Source organism: Sinocyclocheilus anshuiensis, unplaced genomic scaffold, assembly GCF_001515605.1.
Source record: "Sinocyclocheilus anshuiensis isolate Anshui unplaced genomic scaffold, SAMN03320099.WGS_v1.1 scaffold1003, whole genome shotgun sequence".
Lineage (NCBI taxonomy): Eukaryota > Metazoa > Chordata > Actinopteri > Cypriniformes > Cyprinidae > Sinocyclocheilus > Sinocyclocheilus anshuiensis.
The window spans coordinates 966,456-985,302 of record NW_015542495.1 but is presented as its reverse complement, the minus strand read 5'-3'; the positions used below and the strand labels follow the sequence as shown (position 1 = coordinate 985,302).

Genomic DNA, 18,847 nt, shown 5'->3' with positions numbered 1-18,847 from the left:
TAATAGAAAAATTGAAAATAGAACAGGAAATCAAATATATCAAATAAATGCAACCTTGGTGTGCACAAGAGACTTGAGGAAAAAAACAAAAAAACATTGAAAATATCTTACCACCCCTAAACGTTTGAACAGTAATGTAGCATAATATTAGTATTAGTGTATAGTATTATATTATATTATAAGATTATATACTATATTACTTATATTATTATATATTAATATTATATTAATTATATCATTCTGTAGTGCTGCAATGTATGGAATAGTGTGGAACTGTGATATGTCTGCAAATGTCTAATGGATTCCCTAAATAAGCATTTCCTCCCACTTCTGTCAATAGTCTGAGCACCTTTAGTAAGTGATGTCATCTTTGATATAGAATGTGGCACACAAGAAACCCCAGATGGTGTGGTGAAAAACCATCAGGCAATCTGCCATTTGTGGAAGACCTACCAAAGTCCCCTTTAAACTCCATGGGTGTAAACCATGCTTCATAGTATACTATTATTAGTCCTGCATAAAACACTGCTCAGCTCATGCTAATTCAGCCTCAAAGTTCAGGTTTCTGCTAGTTGAGACATCATACGCAATGTTTCCGAAAACATAACACTTTTTCTTGTTAATAATCCCACTTATTTTTGCAGCATTTCATGTCTAATTTCTTATTAGAGGTCACACAACAGGATTAACTCTCCGGCATGCGCTGCTGCATCCAAATACCCCCATGGCATGTCTCTCTGACATGTCTATCTGTCAGCTGTTGATAAGACAGTCCTATGCAAAAGTCTGTCCCTTAATTTCCTCTTAATGGGCCGACGCATTAATGTGAGTCATGTGCCAATAGCGGTGATAACTCCATGACAAGGTTATTAAAAGAACAATCTGAGAATTCACTGGGCAGAAATCGAGAGACGAACCGGAGATGTGAAATTGCTTCTGGTATGACTGTGGTCATATCAGCTTGGGTGCTTCGCTGATTAACGAATTAGAGAAGAAATGAAATAGGGCATTGGGCATAGCCTTTGCTGTTAGGCACAGGCCTGAAAAAAAGCAGACTTATCTGTTGAGAAAATGAGGGAGACGGGCTAGTGATGGTAATATGCTGTTTAAAGTGTGGTAAAATAGAGGGAGCACAAGTAAAGTGAGGAAAGAGAGTTGCTTGCGGAATGGGGGTACTAAAAGCCTGCACAAAGTGCACCTAATGCGCTCCAGAGTGCGATGATGTACGCCTTGTTATAGCACCGAGGGCGAGACGTAGCGTACTAACAGCACTGTAAAAGCTCCAAATATCCAAATATCTCCAGAAGTCTTCACCTCCATTACCGGACCTCACATCTCTAAATTATTTCGATCCATAATCGGATGCCTGGATATAGACAGATGAAAGACAAGCCGAGAAGGCCGGCATGTTGATTATTTTCACAGATGGATTGATTTTTCTCATATTTCTCCTGATTGTTCTCTATTGACGTTGATGTGCTTTGCATAACAATATGTCCGACAATTTTAAATGAGTTTCCCAGGGCTTTGCTCTCCACATGGGAGTTCTGATTAGCGAGGGCCGCTTGAGTGGCTTGTCAATCTATCCCGTCGAAGAGGAGCGCCCAACAAGGTGCTTTCGCTTTCTGGAGAATTTATGCTCGCTGACTCTCAGAAAGAGAAAAGATGTCATCTATCGCTGAGGGAGGCAATAAATAAAAATATCAAAGCGTGACCGTGGGGTTGCCTGGTTGAGCCAATCGCTCAAGCTTGAGTTTATTCCCCATAATCCTCCATTTCCATGCTCAATGCACTGTGTCTTCACTCATGACGGTACAGTAACCCAAAGCCACATCTGGAATGAAGCGTGAACGTCAACTACCCCCTTAGGTTCTGTGAAAATGCTTGAATGACCTACACCATTGTTTCTCAAGCCCCCACAGATTCATTTCAGATATCTCCCAAATTTTAGCACACCTGATTCACTTCATTAGTCACTCTGTGGAGACCCTCTTGAGTCTATGAAAACTAAACTGGGTGTGTTCGATTAGTCAGATCTCTAAAATGTGCGGTAGGAATGTATTGAGAAATCCTGACTTAGACTAATCAGGAGTGAAATCCGATTGAGATTTCACTCTCAGGAATGAGCAAAAGGGCTTAGGCTTAGTGCTCGAGGTCGACCTCCGCTTGTCTCCTATCCTCAGAATGGCCTTCCTGACAAATCCGACCAGGCACTTTGTCTCTTACATCAGCATGGGTGCGGCATTGCAGTTTTTATGGCTAGTGACTTGGTTAAATTATCTGTCGAGGAAATCGGAACAGGATTAGGGTAGGAAGGGAATCATGGGTAATACACTGCTATCAAAAACAAGCATGGCAGAGCCAGAGATATGGAGACAACGGGGAAAGTGATGGGATTCAGAGGTGACTTCTCTCAACACATTGTACGGCTCAGGGGTGGGATTATAAAGCAATTAGCAGCACTGGCGGTGATTAATACTGTGGCTAATAGGATGAGGCTGAAGATCGGATGGGGGAAGGGAGGTACCAAGCACAAGAAACCCGGACGAAGACAAGCACAGTGCATCAATCACAGATGACAGCTGGGACAGGGTCCAGGAGCTCCATTCATCATGAGAGAGAGGGGGACACACACAGCTCAGCAAAGTAGCAGTGGAAGCATTAATTACTAGTTGCTTCAAACATCCCTGACACCTCAGATTGTAAACTGGAGTTAGGTACTTAACTTGGATGAATCAGCCGAGAATCAAGATGATGGCATTAGAGAGACTGCCAGGGTTTAAGAGGAACTTCTCATAATAAAATGCTGCAGTCAGACTTTTAGGGTGTGTTCACACTTGTAGTTCGGTTCGTTTGGTTCATTTGGTCCGGACCAAAAAGGAAAATTATACATTTGGTCCTGGTCCGCTTAGCGTTCACATTGGCATTTTTGACAGCGAACCTAAAGGCATAGTTATACGTTCACAACCTGATTGGTCGGCTTGAATGACGCATATATCGTGACGGAACTCACCGAACACCACAAACAAAAGGTGCGTTAGACTTAAAGCGGCACTGCCACATGCTCAAATGAACCGCACTAACAGAGCAATCGCACCAGGGTTAGTTTTAATCGAGCCAAACATGCCAAGTGTGAACACACCCCTACAGTACATCAATGCATTTTGGGTAATTTTCTGTCAGAACTGTCTGTCATTAAACTAGAAAAACTCATATGAAAACAAAATTACTGTTCAATCAATCCATTCCATTTCCTGTATGCTGTGTAAAAATTTTTTATTATTTGCATTTATTAATTCATTTTTTTAAATAATGTCATTAAAATACCAAAATAAATACCACAGTTTACATTTCAGAATTCTCAATACCAATTTTAATACCACAGCAAATACTAATACTAGCCTACACTGTAAAAATCTATCGTAACTTTAACAGTAAAAGATTACAAAATTGCTATGGTAAAAATCTGTTAAATGGTTAACAAGTCAAGTGCCCTTACGGTATACGGTGAAAACTGTAATAGATTATTATTATTATTATTATTGTCGTTGTTGTTTTAACCATCATCAATACATATATCGTCCTATTCAAAAACTTGAATACATTATTCCTCCCTCTAGTCAGCAGGGGACCTTGGAAGAGGCAACATATTCCCACAGCCATCCATTATAACCATAACGGTTGTAACGGTATAAAAACGGAAACGGAAACATTTTCAGTACAGATATTTCGGTTCAGTATGCATAAGTAATGAACAAATACAGCATTGTTTTAACCACTGCATGAATGGAACTTCATTGGAAACTACCAGTTTTATATACTGTTACTTTTGATAAAAAAAACAAAGTCCCATCTTTCAAATTATTCTATATTTTTTCAGGAAATTCAAACAATAAATGGCGTTTTGGCGCTCTTTAATGTTAGTATGAAACAAATCAATCAATCAATCAATCAATCAATCAATCAATCTATCTTAGAATTTATTCAAGATGCAGTGCATGTTGGAAACCGTAGTACCAGCACATTACTCTGGACATCATTTTACTGCTTTGAATTTGTAATTATACAAGAGATTACTATAATATACACACAGATAAACATTATGATTTTACATGATCCTGTTCTCTGTAAAGTCATACTATATTGCTAATCATTTAAAGAAAGGAAGTAGTAAATCTACTACTGTTTTTTATGGTAACTCATAGCTGGTAATATGCTTTAAATTCACACAGAAACTGTTTACAGTGTATATAAATGAGAGAGAGAGCGCGATATCATTCTATGAGAACAAACTCTGCCCTGTGATTGATGGACTGATGATATCAGTTGAAATATTATATAGAGTGAGTTTAAGGTACAGCTTTATCTTAAATTCTTAGAAAAGCGGTTTCTCTTTGCAGTTTCTTAAAAGATCTACAATACAATTGCACTGTGTATCTTCAGGGTTGTAGTGCGACATGAACAACACTATACTAATACTGATAAGATTCACAAGAACAAAAAGCACAGTACCTACAGAAAGTACAGCTGTCTCTTCCTTTTCTTCTCCGGTTCTTCTTTTGTGTTCACTGGAAGGAGAGGAGAAAAGATCACATTAGCACAACACTAGTTCAGAGATGGCCATCTCCACCACACATTATCATCTCAGCCTCAGGGCAGAGCATAAAGTCTTGAGGGTGTCCAGCTATGGACCCAAAGGATGATGCCATCTGCTTTAAAGTGTATATAAAAACAGGAAATGACCAGGTTGCAAAGCAGGCCAAGGCACAACTATGAACCCAGAGATTTATCAAACTATACATGGGGAATTCAGGTAAACTGGGCTAGTTGCTGACTCTCAGGTCAATTGAAGTAAGTACATGAATATTAGCATTAGTATATAAGATGTTCCCTATTCAGTGACAGTGATATAATTCCCAATAGAACTGAGGTTCACATATTTTACTCTGAATATTCAATTAAAGATGTTTTGAATAACATCTTTAAAGTAGCCTGGAGGCAGAGCCGTACAGTGTGCCAGTGTGATGTTCATTAATTAGCACAGCTCTAAATAAAACAGACTGCTCATTGTAGAATTGACTTACAATGTCTGAATGTCCACATGAAGACATGTGCTGAGGAAGTCACCTTAAATTAAATATGAAGGAGAAGTAGGTTTGAGCTCTGGAGAATTAATGGCAATTTAATATTCTGTTATTTATAAAGTGCACGGTCTTGTGTTCCAAAATGTAAATTATTCAAGGAAAAGTAAAAAGAAAACCTTTGTTAAAACCAACCAACACAGGTCAACCACACAGGTCATACACAGATATCATTTTTCATTTGTATAATATGTATTATATAATATTTATATTTACAAATGTATAAGATTATATATTTATTATTAAATAAGTACAAAGAAAGCAGTTTTATCTAAATCTATTTACAAATAAGGATAATACAAGCATTTCTGTAGCCTATTTATATAATTTCTACAATCTGTTTGTATAAAATTATCCTTGCTTGTACAAGAGCAAATATGCACAAACATTCTTGATATAAATGTGCAAAAATGGGACATTCACCAATAATATTTTAAAATAATTCCATAATTTACATGGCTGCAGTGCTTGCACTGTATTAAATAATTACCATACTCAATCTCTCTCTCACACACTCAACATTCATTTTCTCTATCTTTTCCCTTCTCCCTCTTTCTCTAATATGATTACATTTTATTTGCCCCCAGTTGCAGCGGATGCCACTCTTCATTATTTAACTTCCAGAAAGCATTTTGAGACTCAAGTGATAAACACGCAGACACTAATTCTAGACAATTTACCCCTGTTTAGTATGATTTATTATACACCGCTGACCATCTACCGGAGTATTCAATTAATAAAGCCGAGCTGCACGCTTGCCAAGTCTATCAATGCCATCTCGAACAGACTATTTTCACCTCAATATCTCTTGCACAAATTGCGTAAATTATTTTCTATTTGAAGGTTAAACCCAACCAGTTACAAAAGTGTACAATTCAGCTGCCAGGAAATTAGAGAAAACACTTATAATTTTCCATTTACCTAATAAGATAAATGGACAATAACATAACAAAAAACAATTAAACCACTCTGAACACTATATAAGGAAGTTCAAGGCATTTTTTATGACCTGCATGTTGTAAGGCCTCAATATGTTGTTACATATAAAATAAAATAAAATAATTTTGTACGCCATGTATTTCAACTCAAAAAAATTATGTAAGACTATTTAATAGCTTTAAATCAATGTAATCCAGTAAAACTGGATGTCTCTAAAGTACAAATTAAATACTTTACCAGAAGCTAATACTGAACTTAAGGTCTTTCATGAGAGAAAAAAAGGGCAATGGCACTTTTCAGCAAAATGTCTAAAACGTGTGACTCAGATGTGCAAGAATAATCACAGAACTGTTTCCTGCATTGTGCAACTGTGAAACAAATTAGTTTTAATAACACCTTCTCCTAACGTCTGCGGATATCGAGTTATTATTTGGGCTTAAGATTCCTCCCGAAAGAAACAACCTCATTGTGATGAAGTGTCTAGTTTGCTAGAGAGAATGGTGACAATACCACACTTTTTGTGTCAAGGACTTTCTGGGATCCATTCTTTCTTTGACATTTCGTATTCAGCACCCCTCGCTGATACACTGCATGATCCGCTCTCATGACTCGACATCAAATTTGCCTCACAAAGGCCAAAAGCCAACGCTTTTAAAGCTCATCCTGCATGCTGAAGGCAGCTACAGTAAGTAAAGGCTAATGACTTCACCACGCTATTTAGCATTACAGCCCCTGTTGGTTTTTCCCAAACCGTAGTGCATAAACTGAAGAACAAGAACACCAGGCCAAATTGTGGAGGCTCAGACTGGAGTCACATATTCCACTTATTGTTGGAGAGAAAGTTTCTAATTTATGGAGAATCAGTGCGCCAAGGTGATCTAGTGCACATTAGCGAGAGTGGTTAAAAGCACATTGGACAGATGGGAGGCCACCTGTTAAAAAGCAGTTTCAAATGACCACAGTTTTATTCTGCATTACTGTCAGCCCACCACATCATTTAAATGCATGATACAAGATCACTCTCTAAAAGTTCAGGCTTTTCAAAATGGTCCTTCAGCATAAGAGGCCCACTTTTCAATCTAATGACCATTACAAAATGAAGCCTCTATCATCACAGCAGATATATGGCATAGTTTTGGATGCAACATGGTTTCATTTGGAGGCAGATGGCCTTCATATAAAGAAACACAATTGATAAAGATCATATAAATAAAAAAAATCTAGTTTAAAATGTGTCAAATTCTTGTGAAGGTACTTTTTGTTTACATGTTAGTTTCACTCAATGGGGAGGAAAAAAAACTTTACATCATTTTAAAGAAAAGTTTAATTAGTTTGCAAATCTAAATAATTATTTAACAAAAGTTACCTAAAATACTTTTTAGGATTAAAAAGTTTGTTTTCTGTTTGAAATAAGATTATTTTGCTTACCCCATTGGCAGATTATTTTGCTTGTTTCAAGCAAAAAATCACTTAAATTCGACTTGTTTTTCTGAAAACAAGACAACAATTTTTACTTGTCTAGAAAATCCTTCTTGATTTAAGAATTTTTAGATATTTTGGCTGGAAACAAGACAAAAAAATCTAAGCTAGAAAAGCATTTTTTTGCAGTGTAACTGCCTCGTAGACAGGTCCAGATTAAAATAAATTAATAAATAAATAAAATAAAATAAAATTGATCAGACAAGAAAAAGAAGAAAAAAACATTGGTGCAATTAAAATGGTTTTAAGAACTAATCAAAGCTCTGTGTGATTCTTGCTGCCGATTGCTTTCGCTTACACAGACTGTGCTCCATGCATAATCCATAAACACTTCTCATGTTTGCCTTAAAGCCACATAATAACCCAGCAGCCATGTCTGTTCATAGCTATGCAGACAAGCTGGTTTGGGACATTTATGAGAGAATAATGATGCACATGAATAATCAGAAGGCTTGTGTATTTTAGATTTTTTCTTTCTATCATCTTCAATGTCATTTTTCAAAGACTGGAAGAAAAAAACACTGCATTCCCTGAAAGCTCTCTGTGAAAGGGACACCGGGCGGCCCAATATATGTACAGGCCTAAATGTTTGAAAAACTAAAAAGTTACTAAAAGTTTTCTTTCACTGTCATAAAAAATACTAGAAACTGCAGGAAGGTTACATGATATAAAATGACATGAGTGAACTTATAAGGGCATCATTTTGACTGGTACAAAGGTTGAAGATGAAGGTTAATGCAGTTATTGGCTTTGGGATTTTTTTCCTATCATGTCTTTTCCTCCAATAAGAGTGGTCTTCAGTAAAAGGCCACAGAGCTAATTGCAGGTTTTGATAGGCCATATACCTCTGCTTCCTGCAGCACTGACAGCACAGGGCAGCTACTGAGGCTGTGTAATTGGCCCCTTTTAAAAAAGGAAGAAATACTCTAGTGGGAACATGGAAGGCAGAACAGAATATATCATAAGACAAAAAAAAAAATTCCACATGCAGAAAACTTTACCAATTCCAAATGATTTTAATTGTGTCAGTTTGTAAAAGTTTATTTGAAAGAAGTGTGTGTAGAAGAAGTCTCTTAACAATAACCATAAATATACAGTAGCAATCATCAACTACACAGCCAAGCAAAGAAGAGATATTACGTACAATGCAAAACAGCGATGGTTTATGAGTTGCCACACACAGAGTTTGAACGTACAAGGACAAAAATGACAAATAATAAAATGCTTCTTTTGTCAAAACTACCATTCCAAAGTTTGCCTTCAGAAAGTTTTTTTTTTTATTAATACTAATTAATAAATTAATTTCATTAATAAGATTTTCAGCAAGGATGCATTAAATTGATAACTACTGACAGGAAAGTAACCTTTTTTTCTTTCTTTTTTTTTCTTTATTTACCCTTTTTTCTCAAATACAAGCTTTTAAACTTCATACTCAACACACAGTCCTATAAAATGTATCACAGTTTCCACAAAAATATTAAGCAGCACCAGTTTTCAACACTGAAAATAATAATAAATGTTTCTTTAGCAAATCAGCATATTTGAATCATTTCCTAATGATCATGTGACACTGATAACTGGAGTCACGGCTGTTGAAAATTCAGCTTTGCATCAGGAATAAATTACATTTCAAAATATATTCAAATAAAAAAAAAAACATATTTTATAATAAATATTATAAATATATATATTTTTTAAAATGAGCAAAAGAGACTTCTTTCAAAAACATTTATAAATCTTATTTCTTTTTAAAAGCAAGAAAGCTTCTTGGCTACTCAACAATTATGGTGTGTGCATGTTAATAAAAAACTAAAATAAAAGTTAGTAAAAAAATCAGGTAGTAGTTGGGAGTTTACTAAGATTACTAATGTCCTGTCACTCCACAAAAATCTACTACAGTTCAGTAATATAATCCCGGAGGAGCAAAAAGCCTGGAACAGCAACATGCACTTCTCCAAAATCAAATATTACCCCTGATGCAATGCAAATAATGCAGTTTTGAACATTCAAAGCAGACTGTTCATTAAGAAACAACTCATCAGGGCACAGCGAGCAACTGCACAGCTTTTGCATAAAGCCTAATTAAATTCCCCAAAGCTCTCAGTTGTCACGCAAAGAGCTGTGGAGAGCCACAGAGAGAGAGTGAACACCAGATATAGCAATAAAAATGTGGTCCCACTGGCCGGTACCTCCCAGCTGACTGCCGAGGCCAAAAACTACAACATAATCCAGGCAAAGGTGTGATGTACATCATTGTAGCGATGCAGCAGAACCACTGATTGTGACGGCCTCTAAAGCGAGTTAATGTTAAACACGGGTGCAATTGCATCTCGGATAATGCACATGACTCAGAGGGGCAGCGTCGACTGGAGAAACTTTCTGGTACAGGCCAACAGAGAGAGGAGAGCCAGACAGACAGCAATTAGAAGAGTCAACATTGCCTAAACGTAACAAGCTGCAATTTGAGCTCACACGCTAGAGTCTCTCTGGAAAATAGCTAAAATGATTCTGGCTTCAACATGATTTTGAAATAAGTATCAGGGGAGCTGGTCGGATGGTTAGATGGGCCAACACAATCAGGTGCTGTCTGTAAGAGTGGTGGGATTCACAGGCTTCAGGCTCATTTGTGGCTCTGAGACAACAACACATACCTTTATAAAGACAGCAGGGGCTGTTCACTCTTCATAAATCATACTAAAAGCGCACTTTTAGAAATACTCTGACACATGGTATTGTTGAAGAAACAGATTTTCATCTGTGCACTTTCATTTGAGGGGGATTAAGGGTCGACAACCATTTCCAGGTCATAATATTTTGGCATTTAAGCATACAGTTCTCATTATTGTGTATGTGTACAGATGTTTTCAAATATGAGTAATAGTAATTAGAAATCAGTTATTGTAAATGGATAACATAATTATACATATCCAGTAAGATTTCCCATTGAGAATAGTGGAATAAGAATGTATGCATGTATCTCAAAGGATAAATGTATCACACAATTATATGTTAGAAATGCATTTTTTTATATACACACACACTTTAGTTTAAAGATAAAGATTAGATAGATAGATAGATAGATAGATAGATATTAGCTCAAAACTGTAAAAAACGTACTCAGTTACTAATGTAACCTCGGTTCCCTGAGATACAGGAACGAGTACTGCGTCTTGCTAGACGCATATGGGAAAAAGCCTCCACAGGATTCTCAGGTTACTTCGACTGAAGCGACGACTGAGTCGTGCAGCTACATAGCACGGCAAGCAACGGAACCGAGGTTACGCTAGTAAACGAGTACGTTCCCTTTCGATACTACACTCGTACTGTGTCTTGCTAGACGCATATGGGAACACAGTACAATCACGCTGTGCTAATGTAGTGGAACGACTAAAAGTATCAAACTTCCATAAGCAACCAATGCCCATAGAGAAGTTAACAACAACCCAAGGCTAAGACGGGCTGAGCTTCCTGAGGTCACACCCGGCCTGGTTAATCGTTCCAGAGTACTCCTGTAACTTCGACACCCAGGGGTCGAGAGCTAACAGGTGAACTAATGCCAGAGAGCTTGAGCGTGATACGGCCAAGGGCTCTCTGCCAGATCTGTTTATGCAGTGCATGTCTCTTCAAGCGGAAAGGGCAGAGCAGAGATAACTCTCTGTCCTCTTCAGAGGGAGGAAGCGGAGAACGGAGTGGAGAGCACCTTAGGTATGCAACCGTGCCTTGGTTTCAGGACGACTTTAGTGTCGTTAGTTTACTGATGCCAGTGCTAGAAGCAGAGCAGTCTTCAGCGATAGCGACCGAATGTTGGCAGACTGTAGCGGCTCGAAAGCAGGGCCCTTCAGGGCCCTCAGCACAGTGGGCAGATCCCATGAAGGGATGGAAGGGGGACGAGGCGGATTCAGCCTCCTGGCACCCCTTAGGAAGTGGATAACCGCACTGTTTCTGCCCACCGATTGGCCCGCAATAGGGGCATCCCACCGATTGGCCCTCAATAGGGGCATGAGAGGCCGCTATAGCCACTACATAGACTTTGAGCGTGGATGGGTAGCGTCCCTTATCCAGCAGCTCTTGCAGAAATTACAATACCTCTGTCAAATCGGAAGTCTGAGGGTCTTTGCAGCAGTTTAGACACCAAGCGGAGAAAAAAGACCACTTCAAGGCGTAGAGGCGTCTCGTAGACGGGCTTCTAGCCTCTGAAATTGTGTTTAAGACTCACTCTGGGAGGTTCGAAGGCTCCCGTCGAGCGGCCAGAGGTGCAGGGCCGAGGATGCCATATTGTCCCGTTCGCTTGAGAGAGGAGATCACGTCTCAGCGGTACAGGCCAAGGGGCCGCTATCAACAGCTGAGTTACCTCTGATAGCCACAGTCAGCCCCTGTGCGCGCAGCCTCAGCGTGGGCGTGGCCCAGACGCGTTCAATTTGAAGCTGTCAGTGATAATCATTAGTGACAGCATTCTCTTTTAATCCACCTAAAAAGATCAAACCGCTCGTTAGAAGAGGAGTTTTTATGATCTTTATGTGTAAACACTCTGGCAGATCAAAAATGCTGCGCGCATTCTCTCAAATCCGCTCGTCATTGAAGAAGGCCAGCCGCGAGCAAAGCAGAGAGAGACATGAACTCTCGTAGTAAGAGCGGTCTGTCTCAGCAGCGCAACCTCAGCGTGGGCGTGGCCCAGGCGAGAGGCACGTTCAAATACAAAGCTGTCAGCGATATTGAATCATTGGTGACAGCGTTCTGCTCCAAACCGCCCAGGAGGATTGAGCCGCTCGACAATGAGGGGTGCCGATCCCACGTGTAAACACATTGGCAGATCAAAGAGCTGCGTGGAGAGTGATGCATGCGGGGGCTTTGCCGGCATTAAATCACTCAAGCCTGATCGTTCATACCCTCGAGTTCGTCATTTCTACCTCCGAGTAACTGGCAGGAGAGAAACACAAGAGCTGGGGAGGCGGGGCTCAGCAACACACACACAAATGCGAAGCTGTCCGCGTTTTGCTTTGATCTGCCTAGGAGGATTAAGCTGATTAAGTGAAACGAGGAGCGCTGATTCTCACGTGTAACACACACTGGCAGATTAAGCACGCCTGATGTGTGTCGGCATGAAATTGCTCAAACCTGATCGCTCAACCTGCAAGCTCACCATTGCTTCCTCCGAGGTAACTGGGAGGAGAGAAACATGAGAGCGGGGAGGCGGGGCTGCCTTCCGCAAACGAACAGGGGCAGACTTCTTTCGTGGTAAAAGCAGCCCGTGTCTGTGAGCGCAGTCATAGTGACACACACAATTCGAAGCTGCCAGTGGCAGCATCTGCTCCGATCTACTTAGGAGGATAGAGCCGCTCGATGCAAAGAGGGACGCTGATCCTTACGTGTGAGACACGGATCGAAGCGCAGTGGGGAGAGCGAGTACGCAGGCTCTGTGTCGGCGTGAAATCGCTCAGACCCGGTTGCTTAGTTCCCTGGCTTCGCCGTTTCTCTCTCCGAGGCTTGCTGAGAGAGGAGAAACGGGAGAGCGGGGCTGCCTTCAGTGAAGGCGGTCCGCGAGTGGAGAAGAGCGAGACTCATGCTCTGAGTGAGCATTCTGTCTCAGTAAGCGCGCAGCTCACTGCCCTTCTGCGGCGGATCCGAGTGCAACGGGGAGAGAGAGCATGCAGGCACAGTGCCGGCATGAGATTGGTCAACCCGGTAGCTTATTCCCTGACTCCGCTGTTTCCCTCTCCGAGGCTCGCTGAGAGAGGAGAAACGGGAGAGCGGGGCTGCCTTCAGTGAAGGCGGTCCGCGAGTGGAGAAGAGCGAGACTCATGCTCTGAGTGAGCATTCTGTCTCAGTAAGCGCGCAGCTCACTGCCCTTCTGCATCGTGCAAGATTCCCTGCATGAGCCACACTCGCAGCGCGAAATTTGCAACAACGTCGCTAGAATTTGCTCTTTTAGGGCTTACCTGCTTGAAATAAGCTCTTTCAGAATCGCCGGATGGCGGCAGGGGAACAGGACCGGAACTGCTGCGATGCTGAGGCGCGAAGAGAGCCGGTCAGCCGAGCAGGAAGGTCTCAGTCCAGCTGTGAGGCGTGTCAATGGCGAGCAGGCTTTCAGGATCAGCGATGAGTGTAGAGTCATCGCTGAAGGAGAATAAATCTGAGAATCCTGTGGCGAACGCCTGCTTATATAGCCAGATGCCCCGCCTATTCTGGCGGGCTTTGGCGGGCTTTGGCGGGCTTTGGCAGGCTTTGGCGGGCTTCGTCGCCATAGACTCGTGCAGCTCCACTGCCTAGCTATTGGTTTGTTTTTAATACACGGGACGAACCAATGGCCGTGCAGTTTCACTGCGTGAATGAAAAAAGGCTTCAGTTCAGGAGAAAAAAGGCTTTTTCCCAAATGCGTCTAGCAAGACGCAGTACGAGTGTAGTATCGAAAGGGAACTGTGAGTTATTAACAGTTTAGTGAGATTTACGCATTTTGGAGTGAACAAACCAGAAACCATACATCTAGCAAGCTTTCTCAAAACTTGTTAGATACTCTTATTGTTTTTGGACAAGCATATATGTTAATAATTTGCTCTAAAGTCATCTACTGTCAATGCTGAGGGTTATTGCAGCCTCTTGCATTTAGATTCATATAAAGAGCATAACCTTCACATGTACCTCTCAAAATGCTGTGCTACCTTTCATGATCTTAATTAAATGTCACTGAAGGATCCTTTGCTTTTCTGAAGTTCTTTGTAAATGACCATACCTATGACTCTGCTTCTTTGACAACTTTTGAGATTCTGTTTAATAAGGAAGGTAATCCACACATCTACATGTGAGGTGTTCTTTTTTCCCCTCCGTGTTTCACTGGATTGTATAATTCAGACAATCAGTAGAGTACAGTGGTCTATGTCTATTCATGGCTCTCATTAAGCGTTGAGATGAGCCAGAAAGCCAATAACTGTTCAACTGAGATGTCCTGCCTTGTGTGCTGTAATAATCAAGGCCTCTTTTCAAGATGGTTGAAAAAGGCTCAGTTAAGGACCCTGATTAATGATCCAGGGTTTCTTGAAAGAGTAAACATGGCCTTTCTTTATTAGACATCAAAAGCCATATTTAACCTAATGATCAGTGGATATCAACAAGTTCATTGTTTCAACAGTGCTGAAAGATTGTGATTATCTTGAATCCTCTCAAGGAACATTTCTGTAATATTAGACAACTACAGATTTAAAGGACGGTCATCAACTGACCGTTCAAGATTAAGTAATTTAGGACACAGGCCTGCAGAAATGTCCAGCATTCCAAAAAACAAACAAAAAAAACTATATAACACAGCCAAAAAAGAGTGGGAATGGAAATGTACTGTTTTTCTGGCATGTTGCCACCCACCTCTCAGAAATCAATCGGACTATGACCTTCATGAATGACTCACTGATAGTGAGTAAAGAAGAAATGTAGAGGTGAGTGTTTAGTGCCAAGCAATTTAGATGTCAAGGAATTGTAAGCGATTTCTGCTAGACTTCAACCACATTTCCTCACTCCTAAACCCAGGCCTGCAAAGACATGTCAGCCAACCTTATGTCATCAAACACATTGCTTGATCATATGCGTTTTTGATTAGCTAAGAAAATGTAGGCCACACCCCTGATTCTGTCCAAGAACTCTGTCTGTTAACATAACTATTAATTTCAATGGCAGTTGCTTGATTGGTGATAAATCTATAATAAAATAAAAAAAGACGAAGTGTGAGTGCGAGTGCGAATCATGGTTTCAATATATCAAGTTGCTTGACACCGGAAATCCTAGAACTAAGCAAAGTCAAGTTCTAATTATGTAAATGTTTATTACAAAAAAATATTACAATATTGCATTCAAATATTTGAGCTAATAAAATTATTATTTGCTTAAAATAAATAAGGAACATGCAAACACAAACTATAGTACAAAAGCCTACACTCATTCTTTATTTAAAATATTATTCTCTATTTTCTGACAATATTATTATTGTTTTCTACAATAATATGTTTTAAAATAAAATTTATTCCTGTGATGTCAAAGCTGAATTTTCAGCATCATTACTCCAGTCTTCAGTGTTACATGATCCTTCAGATATCATTCTAATATGATGGTTTGCTGCTCAAGAAACCTATTAATTTTATCAATGTTGTGCTACCTAATATTTTTGAGAAAGCCATGCTAAATTTTTTTTAGGATTCTTTGATGAATAGAAAGTACAAAAGAACAGCATTTTTCTGAAATAGAAATTTTTTGCAACATTTTAAATGTTTTTACTTGCTAAATAAGTATTAAGTATTTAAAAAAAATTTAAATAACCCTAAACTTTTGAATGGCAGTGTATATAAATGCCAGTGTAAACTGTCAAAGTGGAATCCACTGCAGTGACCTTCTGGTGCCACTCAGGATGCCTTTTTTGCAAAGACTCAGGTCATGAGTTTCAATGCATTTGATAACAAATGTGCTGGAACATTTCCTAGATCATTATCAGTGAAAATGGAGTCTGCGTATCACGGTTAGCAATGTTACTTCACAGGCAGCGGCTAATTACTCCAGACTTCAAAGTGGCACAGGCTGGGAGGAGACGGAGCCACAGTGGGAGACCTGACTGGTCTGACTTCATTTGGTTAAAGAAAGCACAACAAGGGGCCTTGCAGTTGAGAGGGCATTGAGATGCTCAAAGCTTGCAGCTTCTTGGATAAAATTGCCTATATTAACATGAATCTTACAAAGAAAGCTCTACTCTGTGGAACAGAAGACGCCAAATGAATTATCCATTGAAATATATTATCTGAACGAGTTAATTATGCAGGTATTAGTGCCCACATCGTGAATAGCATATTGCTCAGGAAAGTATACCTAAAAACAAAATGGAGGCTTCCATAATCTTACATCTCTCAAGCAACCCATTTTGTGGAGATAGCCAGCCTCATTTCCATTAAAAGCTACTTTGCTGTGCATGTTATGCAACACAAACAAGGTAAATGAGCAAACCGTAAATGCATTTCTAAATAAGATGTGATCACAATCTATTCAATAAAAGTGGTAAATAGGAGTAATGGGCTGGACAATGGATTGCTGGAGCGGTTGGAACCAGGAACACTGGCATAATATCCGGCGTTCTGATGATAACCTAGAAAACAGCCTGTGTGGCTCTTATTAATAGGAAAATCTCAGGCCTCATCTTTTGAATTTCATCTCACGATTGATGTTTGTTCACACTGCCAGCCTGAAAGTTAACATCCAATTATGATGCCTTGAGCTTGGGACTATTCAAACTGAGTTTAAAGGTGGGAACGGATACTGGTGGATCTGACGAAGCCAAGTTTGATTAGATTACAATATCTGACACCAAATTACATGATTTTATACGGTACAATTGCATATAAAACCATTGCCAAGAACCTAAATTCTCTGCAAATGGAAATTTGTTCAAAGTGTTGATCGACTGACCGAAAAGAACAACAGGAAAAATCTGGCAGTATGAATCAAGTGAGAGAGATTTCACATTGAAAGATGTGTGATTGTAGCTGTGAGGTAACAAACTGTACTTTGAGTCTGAGGAACATGTAAGACGGCCTCTGAATAAACATGCAAATGAAAAGCCTAAAAAAAGTGTTTTTTCGTTTTACTTGAACATGACATTTCTGCACAAAATTGTGTTTTTTATTCCCTCTGAGATTTCTGGTCAATTCATAAACACCATAATTAATTTAGCTCTTTCAAATGTAATTTTTGGAAGAAATCTGAAAGGCGCTAACATGAAAAGTCACGTTTGTTAAACCACAGTCAGCCAAGAAACTTTGGCGAAGATTAAATTCAACACATCAATTCCAGTTTACAGTCTATTGAAGCCGGTGGCATAATTAAATGCAAACTCTTTTTTCAGTGTCACCCTTCCTTCATTTTTCCCAGGCTGTGTGTCCTCAGATACATGAAGGAGGAAGGGAACGTCCCACAGAAGCTAGCTGTCAGTTTTGATCCGGTCGTGGATGAGGAGCAAGAGCTGTCACTCAGTATCACGCTCGCACGTTATCAAAATGCAGTGATAATCATGCAGCTACAGATGAAGGAGAAAAACAAGCCAGCGGTCTGCTCTGATGGCAAGGCACGCCGTCTGGAACGCTCGCTTTGTCATACATATCAATTGCGTGACATTTCACAGCAAAAACCGCCTGGCTCAGACGCCTACCTGCAGATTCCAGCATCAGTGAATACATGCAAATCACACTGAAAAGGTGCCTGCCATTTACCAGCAGGAACGTTCTTGGTCGTTTTAAAGCAACTTGAGTTTTGGTAGATCAACACACTACCTTGTTTTAGATCTAAAATCTCAAACTTGATTTTATACTAGATTCACTAGGGATAGTTTACCCAAAAATTACATTTCTGTCATCATTTATCACTCACCCTAATGTCATTCCAAACCTTTATGGCTTTCTTTCTTCTGCTGAGCACAAAAGAAGATATTTTGAAAAATTTCTCAGGGTTTTGTGTGTGTTTTGTGTGGGGGGGGGTTGTTTTTGTCCATTGTCACTAAAACGGTTTGATCACCACATTCTACAAAATATCATCTGCAGAAGAAAGTAAGCCATACAGGTTAGGAATGACATGAAGTTGAGTAAATGATGAAGGATTTTTTTTTTTTTTGGGGTGAACTATCCTAAAAAAGACATGTGGCATGGACCACACATTTCACTTTTCTAATATTGTAATGTGACAGCTCCAAATGAAAAATAACATTCAGATGGAAATAATACAGGATGCTTTTATTCATGGGGATTTGATTTGACTTGATTAGAAGGGGGTGAAACATATTAGGCTATTAAATAATGGTTATTATTTTCCAAACCAAAGCAGTGATGTTTTTGTCAGCAGAGAGAAAGGGGTGGACAAAGCTACTCCAAGTAGATTAAAGATAATGGGACATTTTTTCTTTAGAATAATGGGTGAATGCTGGTTAATTGTCCTCAGTAAGACTACCAACATTTATTAAAGGTGAAGGGTGTGATTTCTGCACCACACAGAATTGCAAAAATAATGACAGAAATTACACTCTTAATTTTTAAGAAAATAAATAGGGTCAAATTCGATGTCATGTAGTCTTTTAAAGGGGTCATATGATGCGATTTAAATTTTTCCTTTCTCTTTGAAGTGTTACAAGCTCTTGGTGCATAAAGAAGATCTGTAAAGTTGCAAAGACTAAAGTCTCAAATCCAAAGAGATATTTGGATTTTATTCTTTTATTCTTTATAAAAGTTAAGAGTCAGCCACGCCTACCTAAAACGGCTCGTTCTAACACGCCCCCA

The 18,847-nt window shown here is 39.5% G+C and overlaps 1 protein-coding gene across 4 annotated transcripts in view; it reads right to left on the bottom strand.

Moving 5' to 3' along the window:
* Positions 1-18,847, bottom strand: part of LOC107694178 (synaptotagmin-1-like) — a 220,357-nt gene that overhangs the window by 136,442 nt on the left and 65,068 nt on the right. For 2 of the 4 annotated variants that reach the window (XM_016493803.1, XM_016493802.1), the window contains exon 2: positions 4,513-4,568. The gene's annotated coding sequence lies outside the window, so the exon portion shown is untranslated. The remainder of the gene's footprint in view (positions 1-4,512; positions 4,569-18,847) is intronic. The other 2 variants (XM_016493804.1, XM_016493801.1) reach the window with 1 other exon arrangement.